At 39.3% G+C, this 25,019-nt stretch overlaps 1 pseudogene across 1 annotated transcript in view; it reads left to right on the forward strand.

Annotated features, from left to right (window-relative positions):
* The window catches only part of LOC135362160 (alpha-mannosidase 2-like), a 120,060-nt pseudogene that overhangs the window by 93,800 nt on the left and 1,241 nt on the right, over window positions 1-25,019 (forward strand). The window contains exons 14-17 of the transcript XR_010406651.1: window positions 10,967-11,132; window positions 12,459-12,677; window positions 13,438-13,560; window positions 22,785-22,952. The product of XR_010406651.1 is annotated as an alpha-mannosidase 2-like (transcript). The remainder of the gene's footprint in view (window positions 1-10,966; window positions 11,133-12,458; window positions 12,678-13,437; window positions 13,561-22,784; window positions 22,953-25,019) is intronic.

Raw genomic sequence — 25,019 nt, forward strand, 5'->3', positions numbered from 1 at the left:
CTCCATTTAATTGGCCAACTAGATCAACTGATTCACTCCATTCCTTTTCTGTGCCCATGATAGCCTGACCTTGTCCCTAACAGGCCACTAGCTAGGGAAACTGGTACAATTCTCTCCCTCTGGTCTTTCCGTTGAATTGTATGATCATCATGAAACAATTATTTATTCCCAGATCAGTTGTTCTTGTTATTTTTCTTACACAATTTGATTAATTTTTATTGAACTGATGAATTATACAAAAGATTGTTTTTTTTTAAATGAAGTTGGGTTCTTTAGAAATTTTCAACAAATGTGAGTCACTGGTGAGATGCCTAAAAAAAATTGGGAAGAAGTCATAAAGATGTAGAAGCAGTCTGTACTCATATGGCTTAATATTTTTTCAAGTGGTGAAATTCTTGGTCTGCTTTAGAAAAACCTAATCTGGAAACCATACATGATTAATCACATGCATGGTTATGCAGAAAATATGACACAGGACTCCAGTTAGTGGTCCCATAGTTAAACCAGAAGCTTTGCTCTTAATATCAATAGATTAGGAAATGTTATATATATAAGTATATATAAAACATATATGAAAACATGAATTATTAAGTCATATGTGTGTAACTTAAAATTGTACTACTTAAACTTTAACTTTCAAGTCAACTTTATCTCTTTCAGTTAATAGGTCTATTGCCAGCCTTAATCACACTTAAAAGAGGGCTTCCATTGTGTCTGTATTTCACAACCAATTTGGAGACTGAATCTGACAGAAATAAAATAGGCAGGTGCAGCCACTCTGGAAAACAGTATGGAGGTTCTTCAAAAAGTTGAAAATAGAGCTGCCGTACGACCCAGCAATTGCACTACTGGGTATTTACCCCAAAGATACAAATGAGGTGATCTGAAGGGGTACGTGCACCCAGATGTTTATAGCAGCAGTGTCCACAATAACCAAACTATGGAAGGAGCCAAGATGCCCATCAATAGATGAATGGTTAAAGAAGAAATGGTATATATATGTGTGTGTGTGTGTGTGTGTATGTGTGTGTATACACACACATACACACACACACACACACAATGGAATATTATGCAGCCATCAAAAAAAATATCTTGCCATTTGCAACGACGTGGATGGAACCAGAGGGTATTATGCTAAGCGAAATAAGTCAATCAGAGAAAGACATGTATCATATGATCTCACTGATATGAGGAATTCTTAATCTCAGGAAACAAACTGAGGTTTGCTGGAGTGGTGAGGGGTGGGAGGGATGGGGGCTGGGTGATAGACATTATGGAGGGTATGTGCTATGGTGAGCGCTGTGAATTGTGTAAGGCTGTTGAATCACAGACCTGTACCTCTGGAACAAATAATACATTATATGTTAAAAAAAGAGAGAGCGAGAAAAGATAGAAGGAAGGGAAAAATGAAGGGGGAGGGGGGAACCGGAGGGGGAGATGAACCATGAGAGACTATGGACTCTAAGAAACAAACTGAGGGTTCTAGAGGGGAGGGGGGTGGGAGAATGGGTTAGCCTGGTGATGGGTATTAAAGAGGGCACGTACTGAATGGAGCACTGGGTGTTAATACGCAAATAATGAATCGTGGAATGCTACATCAAAAACTAATGATGTAATGTATGGTGATTAACATTACGTAATGAAATAAAAAAAAAAAGAAATAAAATAGGCAGAAACAAGTGGGGAACTGATGGTAGAGCACTGACCTAGGGAAGTATCCGTTCAAGGAAATTACTAGTGACAGTGGCATGGGCCAGAAGGATACCCATGATAGTCTTTGCTGCAGAAAGAATCCCTCCATTTGTTCACCACAGTTGGCATAAAACAATGAATATACAGGCATAGCCACCTTGGATGGTAGCCCTTTGGACCTTTGCAATCAGGCTGGCTCTATGCATGTGGACTTACATTCCTTATTATATATTTTATATATTATATAACTTACTCTTCTCCATCACTGCATTTTTCTTCCCCTCCTTTAGGCATTATTAACAAACTGGTTATTTAATTTATTTATTTCTTGCTGTCTGTCTCCCTTGCTAAAATATTAGCTCCATGATGGCAGGGAACTACCTTGCTTTTGAATCCCCTGGCAAATCCCTTGCTTTTGAATCCCTTGCCAAATACTCGTCAAATAAACTAACTCTAGGTAAGAGAGGGGCTTTAATGCCAAAATAAAGACCAAGAGTACCTTTAGCATACACAGGGTCTGGATATCTGCTTCTGTGAGGGTAAGTAAAGGGAAAGTTATCCTAGCAAACCTTTGCAAAGGCTCTACAGAACGACAGAAAGTAGCGCTACATGAAGACTCAGAAGAACAATTTACCTTTTAAAATGATTTATTACAGAGACCAGGAAAACATTACAAAAAAACCTCTTTGGAGTTCTCAAAAAATTTGAGTCATGATCTCTAAGAAATCTGAAACGGGAAACAAAGAGCCGAGATGAAAAACTGGTGAGATGATACGGGGAAGGGACAAAAGGGAAGGTTATTGGTGGGGGCGCGATGAGTGAGCATCTTTACAAGTGATACTGAAGAGTGAGGCCGACATTGTGAAAGAGTGTCCAGTGACACGAAAGAAAAAAACCCATGAGATGCTTTGCAAGAATGCAGAGAAAAGGAAGAGGAGTGGAAACAACAGGAGAGAAGATGATTGGTATGCAGGATAAGATTTAAACAAAAGACAGTGATTTTCTTCAGGAGAAAAAAATGGAGCAGAGACAATGATCAAAGACAGAACTGATGAAAAGTTTTCTGAGCTGAGAAGGTCTGACTTTATAGATAAAAGGGTTAAGTTCTGGGTAATACAAATGAAAAGAGGGTCACTCCTGTTATGTCTTGGTAACTTAGTCCAATTAAAAGGAAAGGGGCATATTGTAGAAGTACCCAAGCAGAAAGATATATACTGTGTAATATGGAACAAAAGCTAAACAGACTTAGGTTTCTTCTCTGTAATGAGAAGACTATAGAGTTTTTAAATCATTTTATACTCACAGTTATCTTTTATATGTGAAAGCAACAAAAAAAGACATTTTCAAATATGAAAACACAAAATGAACCATGGGTACTCTTCTTTTTGAATATTTTCTTGATAAAGTCAACTCAGCTGACTAATATTTGAATCAAAAGTAAGAAGGCCTTGAAAATAATGAGACATCGTGAAATGCAGATCATGACTGGAAATTTGGTTACCAGAACTGAAGCTAGGTATGTACTGTAGAAAAAGCTACAGGAATATAGATCTGTGACTTCAGATTATGTTAACATCTAAAAGAGGTGGAGAGTCGAGAGCATATAAGAGATCTTAAATAAGTAATTGTTTTGCCTCAGGAAGATTTAAAAGATAAAAGCTCCTGGTGAGAGTGATATTTCCTACTCAGTTGCCTTCATTTATTGTCCATGTACTGGTGACTCACCACATCCATATCTCTTCTGAGAAAAGTTTGCCAAGTTCTGCCCACAGGCCAGATGGGTAGCTCCATCGGGATGGTCCACCTGTACCTCCATTTCAGTGCGTATAAAACTGAACTCCTGGGGCGCCTGGGTGCCTCAGTCATTAAGCGTCTGCCTTGGGCTCAGGTCATGATCCCAAGGTCCTGGGATCAAGCCCCACATTGGGCTCCCTGCTCAGCAGGAAGCCTGCTTCTCCCTCTCCCTCTGCTTGTGTGTGTGTGTGTGTGTGTGCTCTCTCTCTGTCAAATAAATAAAATCTTTTCTTAAAAATTTTTTTTAAATTAAAAATAAAACCGGATTCCTACTCTCTACTCAAATATTCTGTGGTCCTGAGCTCCTTAATAAAATTTCAGCATCATCATCCAGTTACCTGGGCCTCAATTTTTGAGTGATCATGCATTCCAGTTTTTCATTAGTGTCCCCTTCAGTCCCTGCTCATCTCTGTCTCTTTCACTTTCTCCTTGTACCCAAACAAATACCAGGTCTTTTCATTCTACTTCCTAAACGTATCACAGTTTTGTCCGCTTCTCCTTAACTTCAGTACCAGTGCCCTCCTTTAGGTTGCTACTGTCTCTCCCCTGAGTGATGGCGACACTCCTGTAACAGGTGTCCGTCCCTCCCTCATACATTTGTTGGAGGAATTAAATAAGGTTACGTATATGAATTTTATAGTGTAGAATCTGGTACTTAGTAGGCATTTAACGGATACTAGCCATGATGTTTCAGCTGCTCAAAACTCTTCCTTTGTCCACTGCCCTAAGGCTAAACTTACAGACTCTTTAACTTGAATTATGTGTCTACATTTTGGTTTCTCTAGCATCATCTTTCACATTACCCCAGCCTGCACTCTGTGTTTCAGCCCTTCAACTATCAATTCTCTTAACATACCATGTTCTCTTACTTCTAGACCTTTGCTGCCTGGAAACAAAACAAAACCTCCCTACCAGCACATCCCCAGGCGCGCACGCACACACACACACACACTCTCTTTGCCTGATTGACCCCTGGTTATCGTTTAGGACTCAGCTTAAGTGTTACATTCTCTGGAAACTTTTTCCAGTATACTTGAGTCATATTAGGTGTCGTTCTTGTATGCTCCCATGGGACTGTGTGTCTAACCACTGTTGTCCCACATAGCACATGTATAATATTCCTATGAAGATGCTTGCTATAAACCCCGTGAAGGCATAGGTTGGGTCTTATTCATCATTCTTACATGACACCTAGCAGTCTGTCTAGAAAGTAACCCAGTAATACGTGCCAGGAGCGTTCAAACTAGGCATTGCACTGGAAAAAATCGATCCTGTGTAGAGATGAAGAGAACTGTGGGCAAAACCTTTCTCTCAGCTTTATCATCTGAAAAAATACTTTAAAAGACTTAAATGTTCAATAATAACCATCGAGGAATTGGTCAAATAAACTATGTTCATAAAATTCTATATAAAGTTAAAGAAGATGCCTGTGCTAGCATGTATTTTGTAATAAAGAGCATAGGATTGGTAAATTCTGAGGCTTAGCTTAAGTTTTTATGAAATCTGCCTTTCACATTCCATGGAGAAAATAAAGAAGACTCGCCTGAATTAAAGAAGTTATGAATGGTTGAATGAAATAAGAAGTACTTGGTATACAAGAGATGTTTGCTGATTGATCATTAAAAATTGTGGTAGAGAAGGTGACAATTATGAGAAGTTACGTGTAGTAATTGATAGGCAGTTAAGGACAGATTTAAAACTAAGCATCCCTCTGAGGAAAAGTATGTTTGTAGTGATCAATCTTTATGGGAAAATTTTTGCTTTAGGAGAATCATCTTGCATTCAGTATTACCTTCTTTTAAGATCAATGGGAGTTTTGGGTACTTCAGTATAATTTGTTGTGGGTATAGTGTTTCGCTTCAGATTGCATTCAACTGCATGTAACAAAAAGCGTGCTACATTGGCTTCCCAAGAAACCAAGTTTCAAAGTAGTAGGTAGTCCAGGCCTTGTGATGTGTTCCATGAGGTCATGAAAGGACCAGGCCCCTTTTACCTCTCAGCTCTGCATTAGCCTGTGGTGGTTCTCATGGTTTCAAGATTGTGCCTGGTTCTCCAGACATTGCATTGTGTTCCAGCCAGGAAGGGGTAGGAGGAGCAAAGGATGAAAGTTATGCCACTTGAGTCTGCTGACTTTTATTAAATTGAGGATACAATAATTTTCTGGGAAGCTCCACTTGCTGAATTCTAATTATATTTCATTGGCCAGAACTGTGTCACGTAGCCACAAGCATGGAGAATCAAGGGCTTTTTTTTTTTTTTAAAGCTACGATTACTGTCTTCCTGAGTAAAATTGAGTTTCTGTCAGGAAAGGAGAATATGGGAATGGCTATTGGGTAGGCAACTAGCATTATCTACTCATTAGGTTCATTAACTAGACGACTCAGGCCAGCTACCATATTTTCTGATCATGGACTACTCTTCCCTGCCCTCTTCCTCTCAGACTGGAGTTGTATTCTGCACACTGTGGAAACAGGTCTGTGCTGAATAAATCAGTCCTGGATGCTAGAAGCTTCTTAAAATCCTGTTCTCAAGACTCTCCTACCAGTTAGGTAGTAAAATCATATCTAACACAATTATTAAAGAAACAGATTTTCCATTTATTCTAAAACCAAATCATAATTAGATATTGTAAAATTAAGAATTGGGATAGAGATAAAGTAAAAGCATATATGTCCTGTTGGGATTTGGGGTATTCATATATAAAGAAAATATTCTTAAATGTTTACTGTTTCTTAGTGACCTATTTAGGGTCATGTTAAAAGATACTTATTCCTTGGTTCAGATAGTCAGCCATTCAGTGACAGATTTATTTTGTGTTCCTGCCTTTGTCGCACTGTGCTGGGATATGTTCATGTTCTCCTTCCCCTTTCATTTCTTGTGTTTTTTTGTTTTTTTGTTTTTTGTTTTTTTCTTTTTCTTTCTTGTTCAGAACCACAGATAGGGTGTCTTCTATAAGAAGTCTATGCCTTGGACTGCTTGTATAGCCTACCTTTAAATAAAATCCTCAATCCTTTACCTGAAATCTTTTGTGAATTCAGAATTTTTATTTTCTAGGAACATAATATGCATATATGGCATATTATTACATAAATATTTCAGTCTGGGACAGGGCTCATTAAATAATTTAAAATTTCTGAATATTAAGATCAAGTGGAATAAATAATTTTATGTGGCTTCATGTCAGTTCAGTTTAGGTTTTGCCACCAAATGAGTTTTGAAAAATCCTGATTTTCAGAATTTTTCAGATTTTGCAGATAGAGACTGTAGAGCTATATAATAAAGGTTGGAAGAATTATGAAATAATTAGTTTAAAGTAATTAGCAAATTCCCTAATAAAGGCACAGTACAGGAGAAAGCACCATAACTCTTCTGACTTGCATTGGATTGTTACTAGCATCATGCTTAAGTGCCTCAACTTTTCCTCTTTGTCCAGCTTCCCATCCCTTCCAAAAATTGAAAAATGTCTGTCTTTCAAGAAATTTTTGCAAGTCAAGTGGTGCTGACTTTTCACCCTCTGTACCACATTCCCGAAGCACGGAGGTATTTAAGTGCTAACTTTTCTTCTTTATAAGAGTCCTTTCCTTGATTCTGCTTGTCCACTAGTGTTCTAGCTTCTTGAATATTCATTAGGCTTCCTCGTTATCAGAATTAAAAAAGAAATTCTTATTCCTTTCTTGCACCTCCTGAAAAAATACTTTTTATGGTTTTGTGTTAGGCAGTTTAAAGTTTATGATAGGCAGCTTTAAATAATATAACTATATTTATTATATATACATTTTTACTGTCACTTAGAGGTTTGAAGAAAATATTTATCAGTAGGCTACCATCATTCTCACATACTGATTTCTGAAAGATTTACAACGTGGTCAGAGTTTGTCTCCTTAGTGCTTTCAGGGCATGATATCTTAAATCATTCTTTTCATCAATTTTATGTGAACTTGAAAAGAATCTTCCTTCCCAGGCCCTTATAATTAGTCTACTGTGATTTTGTTCCTAGGTACAAAATTATTTTAGATTTTATTAGCTTTAGATTTTATCTGTGGAAGTGGCTGAACAGACTGCATTTAAAATGATAGTTTTAAGTTTTATTTCTTGAAAAGCAATGGCAAAGTAGTTATGTGTTCAGTGAACACCTGCTAAATTGCCTGGTTAGTCTGTGTTTTAATTGCCTTTTTATTGTTTATACTTTAAATCAAACTTTCTTAACTAGCTGTGTGGTTCTAGTTTGTTGTCAGATTATTATACAGTGAATTAAGTTTATACAAGGTGTTTTAGTTGTGTGGTTTGTCTAACGAAATCAAAGCGATTTTGTTTGTTGCTTCCAACATCTTGCAATTACCTCATCAAGGATCATAATTGGGAGAGTGCAGAAGATGGAGAGGAAAAATGTGTGCCCTCTGTGTGTTGGATTATGATGAGATATTTTGTTACACTGTGAAGGCAGAGTTAGCATGGGGACTACCAACTGTAATCTGGGAAGGATTATAATCATTTCCAGTTATGATATTTGGAAATGCATAACTTGGTAGAACTTAAGAAAAACTTGGGAAAGGAGATGAGATAGTGGCAAAGAAAAGCTGACATTAGTTTTGCTGTATCTGCCAGGTAATGCAAATCTTGAATGATCCTCTTCTGTTATTGCTGTAATGCCAGAGGTTTCCCCCCCGTTAGTTGGAACTGTGTAATGCACCATGAAAGAGAGAAAGTAAATATCTGGACTACGAGTCATTTTTAAAAGTGATTTGTATTAGGGTTGGGCAGGGGGGAAGTGATGATTAAATGAGAGTCCTTAGCTGTTCTGTTTTGTTTTGTTTTCTGGTTTCTTGCACACTCAGTCCTCTGTTCTCTCTCTTCTTTCCTCCCCGTGTCCATCATGTCTTCTGAAATTGCTGAGACAGAGCTAATTAACTCAAAGCAGTTCACAGCATAGACTGAAGTGATATGGCGTATTTCAAAGTCTTCTGTTCTTCTGAACCAGATTTTTTTTCCTCCTAAATGCAGATTAATAAAGCGTGCACTACAAGAGGAACAAGGAAAAGGATTTTAGTGAAGGTATCCCGATCCTGAAAAAGTCAGGATCACATACTAATGTGTGTGTCAGAGTCACATACTAATTAGGACTCATACTAATTAGCTACTAAAATGAAACAAAACAGAACCTAGTTCACAGCTTATTATAAAAAGTGATTTAATATTATGTAAAACTAAATGTATGGTTAAAATTATTATTTGCTTTAAATGTGAATCTTTTTCCCCTATGGGACACGGGAAGGAATCTGTGTTCTGGATGCTTATTACCTAATTTATTGGTTGGGCACATGTTACATTTTATTATCAGAGCCCTTATGACTAGACCTGTGTAGTAGAGCATCCAACAAACCTGCCAGTAGGAATTCTAGGCTCAGTACCTGGATGTGCCTCAGGGCTTCTGCAGAATCAGGATACTGGCCCTTGTCTTCAGACCATATTATCTCTAAGCCTCTGGGAACATGGGGTTAAGCAGTAAATCACTCATTTCTGGGATGCTGGCTTAAACATCTTTGGTGCTGAGGATAGGTGATCCTCAACTGTTTTTCTTCTCCACGTTGCACATTAGGAATATAGTATTGTCTTGCTGGTAACAATGAATCCTGGCAGTTGTGATTCTCCAGGTGTGTTTGTGATGGGACAAGTCAGGTGACACGTAAGCTCTGGTAGAGGGCAGTAGGAGGGCACTAATAGGTTGGCAGATCCTTCAGGTAAGTCTGTTATCATTGCCCTCACTATTCTTTAGAATTGCTTCTGTGGATAAAATAGGGTTTTACCCAGTATGTCAAGGCTTCAGTGTCCTTTGTAAATACGTTTTTGACTACACAGCTTCAGCCACTCTTCTCTCGCACATCTATGGAATCTTGGTGAACATAAGTGGTGTAAGCTAGGTTGTGTGATCCTGATGCATACTATAAGCCATTAGGAATTAGAGACATTTTTATTGCTGTGTTGTCGCTTTTGGTATCTCAGCATACTATTTCTATCATAAGAGCTTCTCCCGATAAACCCTTTATAAGTCAAACATTTTATAGATTTTATGCTACATGCTCGCTCTTTTCTTTTGTGTTTTCCTGTTGTCCTTCACTTTAGTTTTGACCACTGCAAGTATTAGTTTTACTTCTTATGCGATTTGCAATGCAATTGAAATACACAGAACACACGTAGAATAAAAGAGCATGACTACGCTTTCTAATGCACTAAATACACAATACTAGCTGGTGTCTGCCATCTTTGATGTAGCTGCTATGGGTCAGGGGGAGATGGGGTTGCTATTTGACTATTCAGTTCTGTGGTCCTGCAGTTACAAAATTGTATAGGAAACCAAAATATTTCAATCAAGAAAATATTCACTAATGAATCAGTGAGTTATATTATTCAAACATCCTCTTTGAAATATCTTTTGATTTATTTGAAGATAATCTGATTCAAATTGATCATAAAGTAAAATCATAAATCTTTCAAAGACTCTGTTTCATGAAGTCTGTGATATGATGGTCTAGAACATTTCTGCTCACAGGCAAAGCCATGAAACAGTGAGGATCTCCAACTAAGAATTCTTTGAATATCAAAGAAATTAAGAAGAGGACTTTAGGAAAAATGATGAAGTCCTTGAATATTTTTTACAAATGTAGTTATGTTTAAAACCATCCTATAAAAATTAAATGCGTGAAGGTGTCATAATGTGCTAATATAAAATATTGTTGGAAAAAGTCTGCCAGAAACTCCAGTTCATTCATTTTTTTGCTCATTCTAAGAATTGCATGTAGTTTTAAATAATTGTCTAAACTTATTTTAATAGTGTGTGTTCTCCTTTTTCTAGCTAGGCCCAGTCAAATCTTTTTTAGCACTATTTGTATAAAATTTTAACACCCTTTTTAAGTGGAGCTACTTGAAATGATCTTTTTTCCAGAACCAACTCTCTTGGGGAATAAGGACCCCATGTATATAAAATAAATGTGTGATTCTGCATGGATAGCCATACATTTTTGTTGTCTTTTAGTGGTCTAAAATGAATGTCAGGATTTTAATTGAAATTAATTGTGGCTAAAGTACAAATAGGCAATGTATGTGTTTTCTTACTCAGCGAGCTTAGGCAGGGATCAGGAGATTAGTTGGATCAAGCTGATTATTTTAGAAAGGCTAATAAAACCATGTGTTATATAGGTCATTTTCTGGGCCATGGAAATAACTTTATTATAGTTCTATTAATGTCTTCCATTTGTATAACATTTTATTCTTAGAAAGTGAATCATTATTTCATTACCCTTTGTAGTGTGTGTTATTTGTGATGAAATTGCGTGTTCTCCAAAAATTTTACCAGAATGTGTTCCTTATAAGTCCTCTCCGTGTGTTGACTCTATGTCTACAAGCTGAGTCTTTACACATAGTGTAAAAGAAGTAGAAATACTGTTTTAAGACCCGAGTAGTGAAGCAGCTGTTTTTGCAGGTATCTTGTGGTCTGTAATCCTTCAGAATAAGACCGAATCTCAGTGGTCTCAGTCTATGTGAGTTCCCCCACAGCACAAGTGTCTTCTGCTTCCGGAAAGCCTGTGGAAATTCAGATGAGTGCAGTTTGGAATACAGCAACTACTATTTCACAGACAGCCTATGAGGTACGTTTTCGCCATAGAACTTAAAGAGGCACCATTAAAAAAGCATAGCCAGTATGTAGTTTATATATGTATCCATGCTCCCTTTGAGTCATCACATTGGTGTATGTGAAGTGGTTAAAGTTGTGGATACCAGGGGATTTAACTGACCAGTTAAATGACACTAAAGGAAAAGAGATCCTGTGTTTCCTAGAATACTAATATCTTCTTTAGTGTGTATATCACATGTTATTATTAGTATGTTATTAGCATGTATATTGTATATCTTTGTAAGTATTGGAACTTTTTCCTGAAGTAATGAAGTCATCATTACCTAAAAAATTTTGAAATTCTTTGTTTAACTCAATTCAGTAACAATTATGCACACTGAAGTTGAGATAAATAACACCTTTTCTAAATAACTTAGGTCCTTTCAGCGTTTCATTGCAAAGGTGACGTGACACACCATAAAAGAAGGACTTCCTAAAATAGAGGAAGGTGCTTTTTACCTGAGATACAACTGTGGAAAGCCTGGCCTGAAGTAATAGACATTTTTGGAGAAAATTTCTTAAAGTAATATTAAACTGGACCCCCGCATCACTAGAAAAGTTGAATTCTTGGAGTCTCGAGTGCAAATTAAACTGTACTTCTGAAGACGCAGCCAAAAGCTAGGAACTCTAAATGAGAATTACTTTGCTTGTTAAAAGCCATTGCTGGCTGCTTTCATAAATTCATAATCCTTTAGTTAGAAAGGAGAAGATAATAGAAGTTTTGGTCAGATGTTACAGGAAACAGCCTATCTAGAAAAGGGAGGAATAGCTCCTAGAAGGCAGAAGTCACGACTTACAGTGTGTGTGCATCCTCTGTGCTTTGTGCATTGTCTGCTGGACCCCAGGCATTCGATGGCCACTGTTAGCCTGCCTAATATTTATAGTATTACATTTACCACTTTTATTTTTAATGTACTTGAAACCATAGTATAAAAAGGGTCCTGATAATTAGGAAAAATCGTTGTTCACCTAAAGCTCCTACCTTCATGAAGCATTTTCTCCTCTGAGCATCCATTAAGAGCACCATAGGACAATTGAGGTTGCTCGTATAATTTCATATATTGAATGAAAGCATTCATGCCTTTGATAGTCCTACCAACCTGAAGTTATTAGATTCCCTGGATAAACGGAAATGTGGATACTCTACCCATAAATTCTCAAAACATCTTTAAAGTAGAGTATTAAATTCTTTCTAAAATACGGTAGTTTTTTTGTTGTTGTTCTTACTAGATGTATAAATCCTTTTCTTTCAGTAGATTGCATTTCTCTTTAAAAAAATTCTCTCCTCTGTCTTTTAAAGATCTCCTTCCTAGTGCAGATGCCACCACTCGGACTGAAAGTGTATAGAATTTTGGAATCAGCAAGTTCAGACCCACATTTAGCTGAGTATGTGCTGCATAATGGTAACGTAAAAGATAAAGGAATTTTCAACATGAAGAATGTAAAAAGTACTGAAGAAGATATAACTCTAGAGAACTCCTTTGTTAAACTTCGGTTTGATCAGTCTGGGCTTTTGGAGGTATGTTCTGAATAGTTTCCAAATTCATGGAAGGCTTATCACTTTTATTATAATATGTGCAGATTATGTATGCAGAGGGGGGAAAGTCGATGCAAATACTCTGGGAGAAAGGATGGATGAGCTATATGTATCTGATATATGTGGTCCACTGTGACCACTTGCTCCTAACAAGGGTGGTCTGTGGGTGGTGCTGCTCCGTGAACTGTTACTGGTCCACAAGATAAGTATAGAAGGTGTAATGGTTGAGAAAAATGTTTGTGGAAACTCTGAAAGCACAATGACACAATAAATTTATGCCTACTGAATCTAATAATAAAAAATTTGAGTGTATATTTGGTATATCACTTTAAATTTAATTTTTCTAGTAATTCACTCTTATTGTACTTCACAAAAATATTGGTCCATGCATACTGGAAATAAAAAAAAATAAACCTGCTTCTTCAGTACAGAAAGTTTGAGAAGCACTGGTCCACATCTCTTAATTTGTGTATCTCTTTCTTCCTTAATGAAGTGTGTTCTTTTTGTTTCTATTGTGAAAGTTTTAAATTCTAAGTATTAGCTATAAAAGTATACTTTTAAATATAAGATTTTGGGTGTTCATCCAAGAATCGTGAACATTAGAGGCTGAATGTTAGCATTTTTCTGTCTGTCTTGAGGTTTTTTGGTGTTTTTTTTTAATCAACATATACATGGAACCAGATGCAACATCATTAAAATCTTAATATAGTGAGTTGCTTTTAAACATTGTTTTTATCCTTAGGAAATGATAAATAAAGAAGACAGTAAACATCATGAAGTAAAAGTGCAATTTTCATGGTATGGAACCACCAGTAAAAAGGACAAAAGTGGTGCCTACCTCTTCTTGCCTGATGGGGAAGCCAAGGTAAGTGCCAATGAACTGAGCTGTGAATAAGCATTTATTGAAAGAGTAATGAAGAAAAAAATAAGTTCATCTCATTATTTTGTCATCTGTTAGGTATAGATGAGTTGGTTCCACTATTATATTTCCTTATTGACACTTGGCAATCGGTAGTCGTGAGTGTTAGGTAAACAAATAATTTTTCAGGGTTGGAATTCATTAAGGTGCTACAATGAACAGTTGCTCTCCATGGAAAGAAGCCAGATTTGTTGGAGGGTTCAGGTGCTGTTGTGGTGTTCTGTGTGGCACAGCACATATACAGAGACAAATTATCTAGCCATAGGAGAAAAATAAATTGTCCAGTGGGCCATTTTTCTCCTTAACTTTCAGCACTTTAAAAAACAAAAAAAATTTTCCCTCCCCTTGACTGTAAAGGTGTAATAATATATACAAATTTTGGCACATTTTTGAAAATGCAGAAAACTGAAGAAAACAATAAAATTTACCAACTATTCCAAAGGCCATGCAAACCACTGCCAACATTTTGATGTATTTTTTATTGTCTTACTATGCATATCCCTTTCTCCCCCATTTTCACTGTTGTGACAGTGCTCACAATCAAAAGGTATATTCTTCGAAAACACATTTTTAATATATACTGTTGTGATTAAAGGTCTGAGGGTCCAATGTCTAACATGGTGACTGTAGTTGATAACACCGTATTATATGATATGCTGAGAGAGTAGAACTTAAATGTTTTCACACACACAAAAATGTATATATATGTAAAAAAAAAAAAAAAGAATTTCCTATTGTTGCATATGTAGATTTTCTCCCAAATACTTCACTACTGTAACATTGTGATAAGCTTTCTTTGTAGCATTCTTTTTATGCAGTGATGATTATTTCCTGAGAATAACTTTCTAGAAGAGTTATTTTGTGTCAGTGGATGAGGCCTTTAAGACTTGATACAGGGGCGCCTGGGTGGCTCAGATGGTTAAGCGTCTGCCTTCGACTCAGGTCATGATCCTGGAGTCCCGGGATCGAGTCCCGCATCAGGCTCCCTGCTCGGCGGGGAGTCTGCTTCTCCCTCTGACCCTCCTCCCTCTCCTGCTCTCTGTCTCTCATTCTCTCTCTCTCAAATAAATAAATGAAATCTTTAAAAAAAAAAAAGACTTGATACATACTGGGGCGCCTGGGTGGCTCAGTTGTTAAGCATCTGCCTTCGGCTCAGGTCCTGGTCCCAGGGTCCTCGGATGGAGCCCCGCATCAGGCCCCCTGCTCTGCGGGGAGCCTGCTTCTCCCTCTCCCACTCCCCCTGCTTGTGTTCCCTCTCTAGCTGTGTTTCTCTCTGTCAAATAAATAAAACCTTAAAAAAAAAAAAAGACTTGATACATACTATTTCTCTGTCCTCTAAAGTGACTGCATAAATATTCGCTCCCACCAGCATTTTTTTTTATAGTAAGAAAAAGTTAATTCATTTTTTTATTTTATTCTTATGTTAATCCCCATACATTACATCATTAGTTTTAGATGAAGTGTTCCATGATTCATTGTTTGTGCACAATACCCAGTGCTCCATGCAGAATGTGCCCTCCTCTAATACCCACCACCAGGCTAACCCAGCCTCCCACCGCCCTCCCCTCTAGAACCCTCAGTTTGCTTTTCAGAGTCTATCGTCTCTCATGGTTCGTCTACCCCTCCGATTTCCCCCGCTTCATTCTTCCCCTCCCGCTACCTTCTTCTTCTTCTTTTTTTTTTTCTTAACATATATTGCATTATTTGTTTCAGAGGTACAGATCTGTGAGATTCAACAGTCTTGCACAATTCACAGCGCTTACCAGAGCACACACCCTCCCCAGTGTCCATCACCCAGTCACCCCATCCCTCCCACCCCACCCCCCACTCCAACAACACTCAGTTTGTTTCCTGCGATTAAGAATTCCTCATATCAGTGAGATCATATGATACATGTCTTTCTCTGTTTGACTTATTTCACTCAACATGATACTCTCCAGTTCCATCCACGTCGTTGCAAATGGCAAGATCTCATTCCTTTTGATGGCTGCATAATATTCCATTGTATATATATACCACTTCTTCTTTATCCATTCATCTGTCGATGGACATCTTGGCTCTTTCCACAGTTTGGCTATTGTGGACATTGCTGCTATAAACATCGGGGTGCACGTAGCCCTTCGGATCCCTACTTTTGTATCTTTGGGGTAAATACCCAGTAGTGCAATTGCTGGATCATATGGTAGCTCTATTTTCAACTTTTTGAGGAACCTCCATACAGTTTTCCAGAGTGGCTGCACCAGCTTGCATTCCCACCAACAGTGGAGGAGGGTTCCCCTTTCTCCGCATCCCTGCCAACAACTGTTGTTTCCTGACTTGTTAATTTTAGCCGTTCTGACTGGTGTGAGGTGGTATCTCATTGAGGTTTTGATTTGGATTTCCCTGATGCTGAGCGATATTGAGCACTTTTTCATGTGTCTGTTGGCCATTTGGATGTCTTCTTTGGAAAAATGTCTGTTCATGTCTTCTGCCCATTTCTTGATTGGATTATTTGTTCTTTGGGTGTTGAGTTTGATGAGTTCTTTATATATTTTGGATACTAGCCCTTTATCTGATATGTCATTTGCAAATATCTTCTCCCATTTTGTCGGTTGTCTTTTGGTTTTGTTGACTGTTTCCTTTGCTTTGCAAAAGCTTTTTATCTTGATGAAGTCCCAATAGTTCAGTTTTGCCCTTGCTTCCCTTGCCTTTGGCGATGTTTCTAGGAAGAAGTTGCTTCGGCTGAGGTCAAAGAGGTTGCTGCCTGTGTTCTCCTTTAGGATTTTGATGGACTCCTGTCTCACATTGAGGTCTTTCAACCATTTGGAGTCTATTTTTGTGTGTGGTGTAAGGAAATGGTCCAGTTTCATTCTTCTGCATGTGGCTATCCAATTTTCGCAACACCATTTGTTGAAGAGACTGTCTTTGTTCCATTGGACATTCTTTCCTGCTTTGTCAAAGATGAGTTGACCATAGAGTTGAGGGTCCATTTCTGGGCTCTCTATTCTGTTCCATTGATCTATGTGTCTGTTTTTGTGCCAGTACCATGCTGTCTTGATGATGACAGCTTTGTAATAGAGCTTGAAGTCCGGAATTGTGATGCCACCGGCTTTGCTTTTCTTTTTCAATATTCCTCTGGCTATTCGGGGTCTTTTCTGTGTCCATACAAATTTTAGGATTATTTGTTCCATTTCTTTGAAAAAAGTGGATGGTATTTTGAAGGGGGTTGCATTGAATGTGTAGATTGCTCTAGGTAGCATTGACATCTTCACAATATTTGTTCTTCCAATCCATGAGCATGGAACGTTTTTCCATTCCTTTTTGTCTTCCTCAATTTCTTTCATGAGTATTTTATAGTTTTCTGAGTACAGATCCTTTGTCTCTTTGGTTAGATTTATTCCTAGGTATGGTATCTTATGGTTTTGGGTGCAATTGTAAATGGGATCGACTCCTTAATTTCTCTTTCTTCTGTCTTGTTGTTGGTGTATAGGAATGCCACTGACTTCTGTGCATTGATTTTATATCCTGCCACTTTACTGAATTCCTATATGAGTTCTAGCAGTTTTGGGGTGGAGTCTTTGGGGTTTTCCACATAAAGTATCATATCATCTGCAAAGAGTGAGAGTTTGACTTCTTCTTTGCCAATTTGGATGCCTTTGATTTCTTTTTGTTGTCTGATTGCTGTGGCTAGGACTTCCAATACTATGTTGAATAGCAGTGGTGATAGTGGACATCCCTGCCGCGTTCCTGACCTTAGGGGAAAAGCTCTCAGTTTTTCCCCATTGAGAATGATATTCGCTGTAGGTTTTTCCTAGATGGCTTTTATGATATTGAGGTATGTACCCTCTATGCCTATACTCTGAAGAGTTTTGATCAAGAAAGGATGCTGTACTTTGTCAAAAGCTTTTTCTGCATCTATTGAGAGGATCATATGATTCTTGTTCTTTCTTTTGTTAATGTATTGTATCACATTGATTAATTTGCGGATGTTGAACCAACCTTGCAGCCCAGGGGTAAATCCCACTTGGTCATGGTGAATAATCCTTTTAATGTACTGTTGAATCCTATTGGCTAGTATTTTGGTGAGAATTTTTGCATCCATGTTCATCAGGGATATTGGTCTGTAATTCTCCTTTTTGATGGGGTCTTTGTCTGGTTTTGGGATCAAGGTAATGCTGGCCTCATAAAATGAGTTTGGAAGTTTTCCTTCCGTTTCTATTTTTTGGAACAGTTTCAGAAGAATAGGTATTAATTCTGCTTGAAATGTTTGGTAGAATTCCCCTGGGAAGCCATCTGGCCCTGGGCTTTTGTTTTTTGGGAGATTTTTGATGACTGCTTCAATTTCCCTAGTGGTTATAGGTCTGTTCAGGTTTTCTATTTCATCCTGGTTCAGTTTTGGTAGTTGATACATCTCTAGGAATGCATCCATCTCTTCCAGGTTATCTAATTTGCCGGCATAGAGTTGCTCATAATATGTTCTTATAATTGTTTGTATTTCTTTGGTGTTGGTTGTGATCTCTCCTCTTTCATTCATGATTTTGTTGATTTGGGTCATTTCTCTTCTCTTTTTGATAAGTCTGGCCAGGGGTTTATCAATCTTGTTAATTCTTTCAAAGAACCAGCTCCTAGTTTCATTGATCTGTTATACTGTTCTTTTGGTTTCTATTTCATTGATTTCTGCTCTGATCTTTATGATTTCTCTGCTCCTGCTGGGTTTAGGCTTTATTTGCTGTTCTTTCTCCAGCTCCTTTAGGTGTAGGGTTAGGTTGTGTACTTGAGACATTTGTTGTTTCTTGAGAAAGGCTTGTATTGCTATATACTTTCCTCTTAGGACTGCCTTTGCTGCATCCCAAAGATTTTGAATAGTTGTGTTTTCATTTTCATTGGTTTCCATGTATTTTTTTAATTCTTCTTTAATTTCCTGGTTGACCCATTCATTCTTCAGTAGGATGCTCTTTAGCCTCCATGTATTTGAGTTCTTTCCGACTTTCCTCTTGTGATTGAGTTCTAGTTTCAAAGCATTGCGATCTGAAAATAGGCAGGGAATGATCCCAATCTTTTGGTACCGGTTGAGACCTGATTTATGACCTAGGATGTGATCTATTCTGGAGAATGTTCCATGGGCACTAGAGAAGAATGTGTATTCCGTTGCTTTGGGGTGGAATGTTCTGAATATGTCTGTGAAGTCCATTTGGTCCAGTGTGTCATTTAAAGTCTTTATTTCCTTGTTGATCTTTTGCTTAGACGATCTGTCCATTTCAGTGAGGGGGGTGTTAAAGTCCCCCACTATTATTGTATTGTTGTTGATGTCTTTCTTTGCTTTTGTTATTAATTGCCTTATATAACTGGCTGCTCCCATGTTAGGGACATAGATATTTACAATTGTTAGATCTTCTTGTTGGATAGATCCTTTAAGTATGATATAGTGTCCTTCCTCATCTCTTATTACAGTCTTTCGTTTAAAATCTAATTTGTCTGATATAAGGATTGCCACCCCAGGTTTCTTTTGGTGTCCATTAGCATGGTAAATGGTTTTCCACCCCCTCACTTTCAATCTGGGGATGTCTTTGGTTCTAAAATGAGTCTCTTGCAGACAGCATATCGATGGGTCTTGTTTTTTAATCCAGTCTGATAGCCTGTGTCTTTTGATTGGGGCATTGAGCCCATTTACATTCAGGGTAACTATTGAAAGATAGGAACTTAGTGCCATTGTATTGCCTGTAAGGTGACTGTTACCGTATATTGTCTGTGTTCCTTTCTGGTCTAGGTTGCTTTTAGGCTCTCTCTTTGCTTAGAGGACCCCTTTCAAGATTTCCTGTAGGGCTGGTTTTGTGTTTGCAAATTCCTTTAGTTTTTGTTTGTCCTGGAAGCTTTTTATCTCTCCTTCAATTTTCAATGACAGCCTAGCTGGATAGAGTATTCTTGGCTGCATATTTTTCTCATTTAGTGCTCTGAATATATTCTGCCAGTCCTTTCTGGCCTGCGAGGTCTCTGTGGATAGGTCTGTTGCCAATCTAATGTTTCTACCCTTGTAGGTTACATATCTCTTCTCCCGAGCTGCTTTCAGGATTTTCTCTTTGTCTATGAGACTCGTAAGTTTTACTATTAGATGTCGGGGAGTTGACCTATTTTTATTGATTTTGAGAGGGGTTCTCTGTGCTTCCTGGATTTTCATGCCTGTTTCTTTCCCCAAATTAGGGAAGTTCTCTGCTATAATTTGCTCCATTATACCTTCTGGCCCTCTCTCTCTTTCTTCTTCTTCTGGGATCCCAATTATTCTAATGTTGTTTCGTCTTATGGTACCGCTTATCTCTCGAATTCTGCCCTCGTGATCCAGTAGTTGTTTATCTCTCTTTTTCTCAGCTTCTTTATTTTCCATCATTTCATCTTCTATATTACTGATTCTCTCTTCTGCCTCATTTATTCTAGCACTTAGCGCCCCCATTTTTGATTGCACCTCATTAATAGCCTTTTTGATTTCTACTTGGTTGGATTTTAGCTCTTTTACTTCTCCAGAAAGGGTTTCTCTAATAACTTCCATATTTTTTTCAAGCCCAGCTAGTATCTTTAAAGTGATGATTCTGAACTCTAGATGTGACATTGTACTAATGTCCGTATTGAGTATGTCCCTGGCAGTCGGTACTACCTCTTGTTCTTTTTGTTGAGGTGATTTTCTCCGTCTTGTCATTTTGTGCAGAGGAGAATAGATTAATGAGAGAACAAAATGCTAGCAGAGTAACAATGTCCCCAGAAAATATACTCTAAACAAATCAGAAAAGACCTGAAGCAGTGGAAAAAAAAAATGGAAAGAGAGAAAAAAGAAAAAGAAAAAAAAGAAAAAGATAAAGATAAAGATAAAAACAAACAAAAACAAACAAAACAAAACAACAACAACAACAACAACAACAAAAACAGAATGTGATCAAATATGATCAGGCTGGTATATAGATCAGTGCCACACACTAGATTTGGGGTGTATTTTGGTCTTTTAGAAGAAAGTGCCTCCCAAAATTTTAAAGAAAGAAAAACTTATATATGTACAAAAATAAGGGTTGATATGATGAAGGGAAGGAATATGACTGTAAAGATGGAAATTATAAAAAAATTTTATAAAAGGAATTGATAAGAAGTTGTTTGAAAAAAGAAGAGAGGATTTAAAAAAAGAAAAAGAAAGGGAAAGAATGTGATCAGGCAGGGGAATAGAAAACACCATATACTAGAGATTTAGGGTATATTTTAATCTGTTAGAAGAAACTATCTCAAAATTTTAAAGAGAGAACAACTTATATATATATGCCAAAAAAAGGGGTAACTACTATGAAGGGATAGAATATGACTCTAAAAATGAAAAATAAAAATGTTTTTTTAAAAAAGGGATTGATAAGATGTTGGTTGAAAAAGGGAAAAAGAAAAATTCAAAAAAAACAAAAGAAAAAAAAACAGTTAAAAAAAATTAACTTTGAAAGACTAAAGAATCATGGTAAAAAAGCCGTGAATTCTATGTGCAGTAGTCCCCTAGCGCTGGAGTTCTGCCGTTCTCATTGATGGGTGAACTTGGTCTTGGCTGGCTGTTCTCGCTGATCTTCCGGGGGCGGGGCCTGTTGCCGTGGTTTCCAAATGTCTCTGCCGGAGGCCAAATTGCCCCGCCCTTGCCCCCTCCCGGCTAAGTAATCTGCTTGCATTTGCTCTCCGGGGCTTTTGTTCCCTGCGAGCTTTCCGTACAGCTTTGGAGGCAGAGAGTGAAAATGGCGGCCTCCCAATCTCCGCCCCGGAGGAGCCGAGAACTCGGGGCCCCGCTCCTCAGTGAGCCCCCAGAGAAAAGCCGCCAGTCACTCCCATCTCCCCGGTCTCTGGCCGCACTCAGTGCTCACCTGGCCTGTGACCGCGCGTTTCTCTCTCTGGCACCCGACCCCGGGTGGAGTCTCCAAACCCAGCAGATCCCTGCGGTGCACTCCCGCGCGGCTCCTCCCGGGGGAGGAAGGGGAGTCTCCCCGGATCTGCCGCTTGTCAGGTCCCTGCTGGAGGAGCAGGGGCCCGACTGTGCCGCGGATCACGGTCAATGGCAACCCCGAGCTGAGACCCCGCGCCTGGGCTCCGCCTCTGCAGCCGGCTTCCCTGTTCCGTTACCTGGGAGCTCTGCCGCACTCAGGCACCCCCGGTCTTTCTGTGACTCCGAGGGTCCTGAGACCACACTGTCCTGGAGGGTTCCACCCCCCGCTTAGCCACCAGAGTGACGTCCCTCAGCGGAGCAGACTTTTAAAAGTTCCGACTTTGTGCTCCGCGGCTCTATCACTCGCCAGAAGCGGCCGACGGAGGCCCCTCCCCCGCCGTCTAGCCTCCCGAATATCGCCTCGGATTCACTTCTCCGCACGTCCTACCTTCCAGAAAGTGGTCGATTTTCTGATGAGAGAGTTGTTGCTCTTCTTTTCTTCGATCTCCTGTTGGGTTTGTAGGTGTTCAGAATGGTTTGATCCCTATCCAGCTGAATTCCTGAGAGGAGACGAAATCCAGGTCTCCTACTCCTCCGCCATCTTGCTCCGCCCCAGGCCTTGAATCTTCATAGGGTTTCTCTCCCACTCTTGGGAGTACATTTGTTGTACCAATACCAGCAACATATTCACCAGTTCTGGCTCACCCTGCTTGAATAATTATATGTCGTCAATATGATGGAACCAAGTGAGGTTTTGTGGAATGTCCAGAAGGCCCATGTCCAGGGGGTGCTGGAGCTGCCTCCTATTGTTTCATGAAAGGAGCACCTGGGTGGCTCAATGGGTTAAGCATCTGCCTTCAGCTCAGGTCATGATCCCAGGGTCCTGGGATGGGTCCCCTCGTTGGGCTCCCTGCTCAGTGGTGAGTGTGCTTCTCCCTCTCCCTCTGCCACTCCGTCCCCACCTCCCCACCTCCCCATGCTCTCTCTCTCTCTCTCAAATAAATATTTATTTTTATTTTATTTTATTTTATTTATTTTATTATTTATTTATTTTATTTAAAATCTTTGAAAAAAAATATGAGAGCTGTTAGATTTTCAGGCATTTTGCAAACCAGTTGTTAAATACAGCTATTAAAAATAAGTCATTATAAATTTATAAGTTATATTAAAAGCAGAGATAATATTTAAAACTGATCATTTCCTCGCTATTTTACTATATTCTGTGATTTTTTTAACTTTTATTTTCCTTTATTTTATGCAGAATTTACTCCCAGGCCATAAACTTTTGTTTCTTCAGTTTCTTCTGGGATATCTTTTTCTTCTGTGCAACCTCCCCTTCTGGTTTAGGAACAATCTGCTCTTTTTCAGTAAGGATGATCTCAGTGTGGCAGGGATAGCTCACGTGTGGGTGAATCCGACCAGGAACCCGGTAAGTTCTGTGTCGCATCTTGGGGGTTTTGTTCACCTGGATGTGCTCAATGGCCAGAGAATCTACATCTAAACCCTTAAGCTCAGCATAACTCTCTTCATTTTTAAGCATGTGCAGGAAAAATCAGCACTCTTTTTGGGCCACCAGCCCCATGTCCAGCCCCACTGTTTGGCCAGGGCACACCTCCCAACTCCACCATTGTAGCCAGGGAGTGGTGCACGCTGCTTTTGCAATGTGACATCCTTCAGACACTTGGTGGCTTTCCAGATATGCATATTTTTGATGGCCTGGGCAGTTTCAGGTGTTTTCCTAAAGTGAACACAAAGATTCGAACCTCTTGATTCGCATGATTTTGTAGGGTTATCTGGGTAAAGTGAATAGTGAAATATTTCCAGAGATCACCTCAGGCTGCTTATGGGAAGAGCTATATTTTATGCTAAACTGTGCTTATTGACATCTATTGTGTCTCTATGATTAAAAAAAAAATACTATGATATACTGCGTGGGGGTGTGTTACCATGTACAGCTCTCCAAATCTGCATTTTCAGTAAAGTCATGCTGGCAGCTTAAAATTGGGTATGGTAGAAATATTCCCTCTGCAGAAATCAGCAAATAGGACAGACCACACTTTTCTGCCTGTAGTACCAGCACACGCTGTCCACGTCCCTTTGGACCACGTTATGATGCCAGAGTTATGATACAGTAACATAAACGTACAGTTTTACACACACCGTGTAGATGCGAACTGCTTCTCGTCCTCCATCCTGATAGTATTTGAAAACACATTCACCAGTACCCAAGAGCCATGTAACCGAGCCCCAAACCATGTTAATCAGGCATGAAAGCTGTAGTTAGGACAACTACCTGGTTGTGTTTCTGGTGGCTCATTGTCTTCTTCCAGGATCTGGTCGGGTGTTTGTAGTGACCAGAGTGGTCAATGAAGTGGACAGGATAGGAACAACCACCTCCTGCATCAATCTGCACCATTTCCTTTGGATTGTGATATTGCTCTGGACTTAGTGTCTTTGTGGAGAAGGGAGTACAGATTCGGGACTCCCCCTCGGCATCCTCCTACCATATCACTTACTCCACTGGCCCAAGAACCAATGTGGGGATTCTGCCAAACACCAGGTGTATGCATTCCAATTACACATTCAGGAACTATAAAAATGACTACCAGGTAGGTCCATGGACCTCACAGAGCCACTGTGATTTGGACCAGGGCCAGGGTGCCATTGATTAGTTGACCCCATGAGCCCCTACTGCAATGGAGGATAGGCATGTTAATGACTCAGCTATGTTGTATGAGCCCTAGACTGTTCCAGCCTTAAGGTTTTGTAATTCTGTGCTGTTGCAGTCAGGTCTAACTCAGACAGAAGTCGATGGAACAGAAGGAAGTTGAGTACTTTAAAAAATGGGATCCTACATGGTTGGATCAGAGGCTTGGGGGAATATCTAGAAGCCTGGGGGAGTCTCTGGAGTGGTAGGGAGGAGACCACCTTGTTATTCCTGACAGAAAGAAGCAGTGGGGGACCTCTTTACCTACCACAGGGATAGCAAATGCTGGCATGGTTCCTCTAGATAGTCCCCTGCCTCTGTACCACAATCAAGGACTAATTGTCTGTGGACTGTGGGACCCTAAGGTCTTAATAAAATTAATGAACTTTGTCTCCATAGGATGGGAGTTATGCAATCCCTCCCTCTAGCATCAGATCAACCCTTCTAATCCCTGTGCCTCTGAAACAACCTACCTTCTCCCCAGCCCGAGGGCAAATGCTGTTCACAAGCAGGAGCCTCTGACCTCTGGGGCCTCACCTTCCCTGCAGGGACGTGGTGCGCTGAGGGTGGCGTGCAGCCCCTGCAACCAGCCCACTTAGGTTCAAATATCAGCTCTCGTGCTCACTGACTGTACTGTCTGAGACAAGGTGTTTAATCTTTCTTTGCTTCAGATTCTCTACATCAAAGGGAGAGGGTGCACAGAGTTGTTGTGTGGGTGATCAGAGGCTTGCTAGTAAGTATTTGGCAACCAGTTTGGTTGGGGGAAATACAGCCCCCGATTGAAGGGCT

Source organism: Mirounga angustirostris, unplaced genomic scaffold (genome assembly GCF_029215605.1).
Source record: "Mirounga angustirostris isolate CCGP_5_RB_7025 unplaced genomic scaffold, mMirAng1.0.hap1 SCAF_12, whole genome shotgun sequence".
In the NCBI taxonomy this organism is placed as follows: domain Eukaryota; kingdom Metazoa; phylum Chordata; class Mammalia; order Carnivora; family Phocidae; genus Mirounga; species Mirounga angustirostris.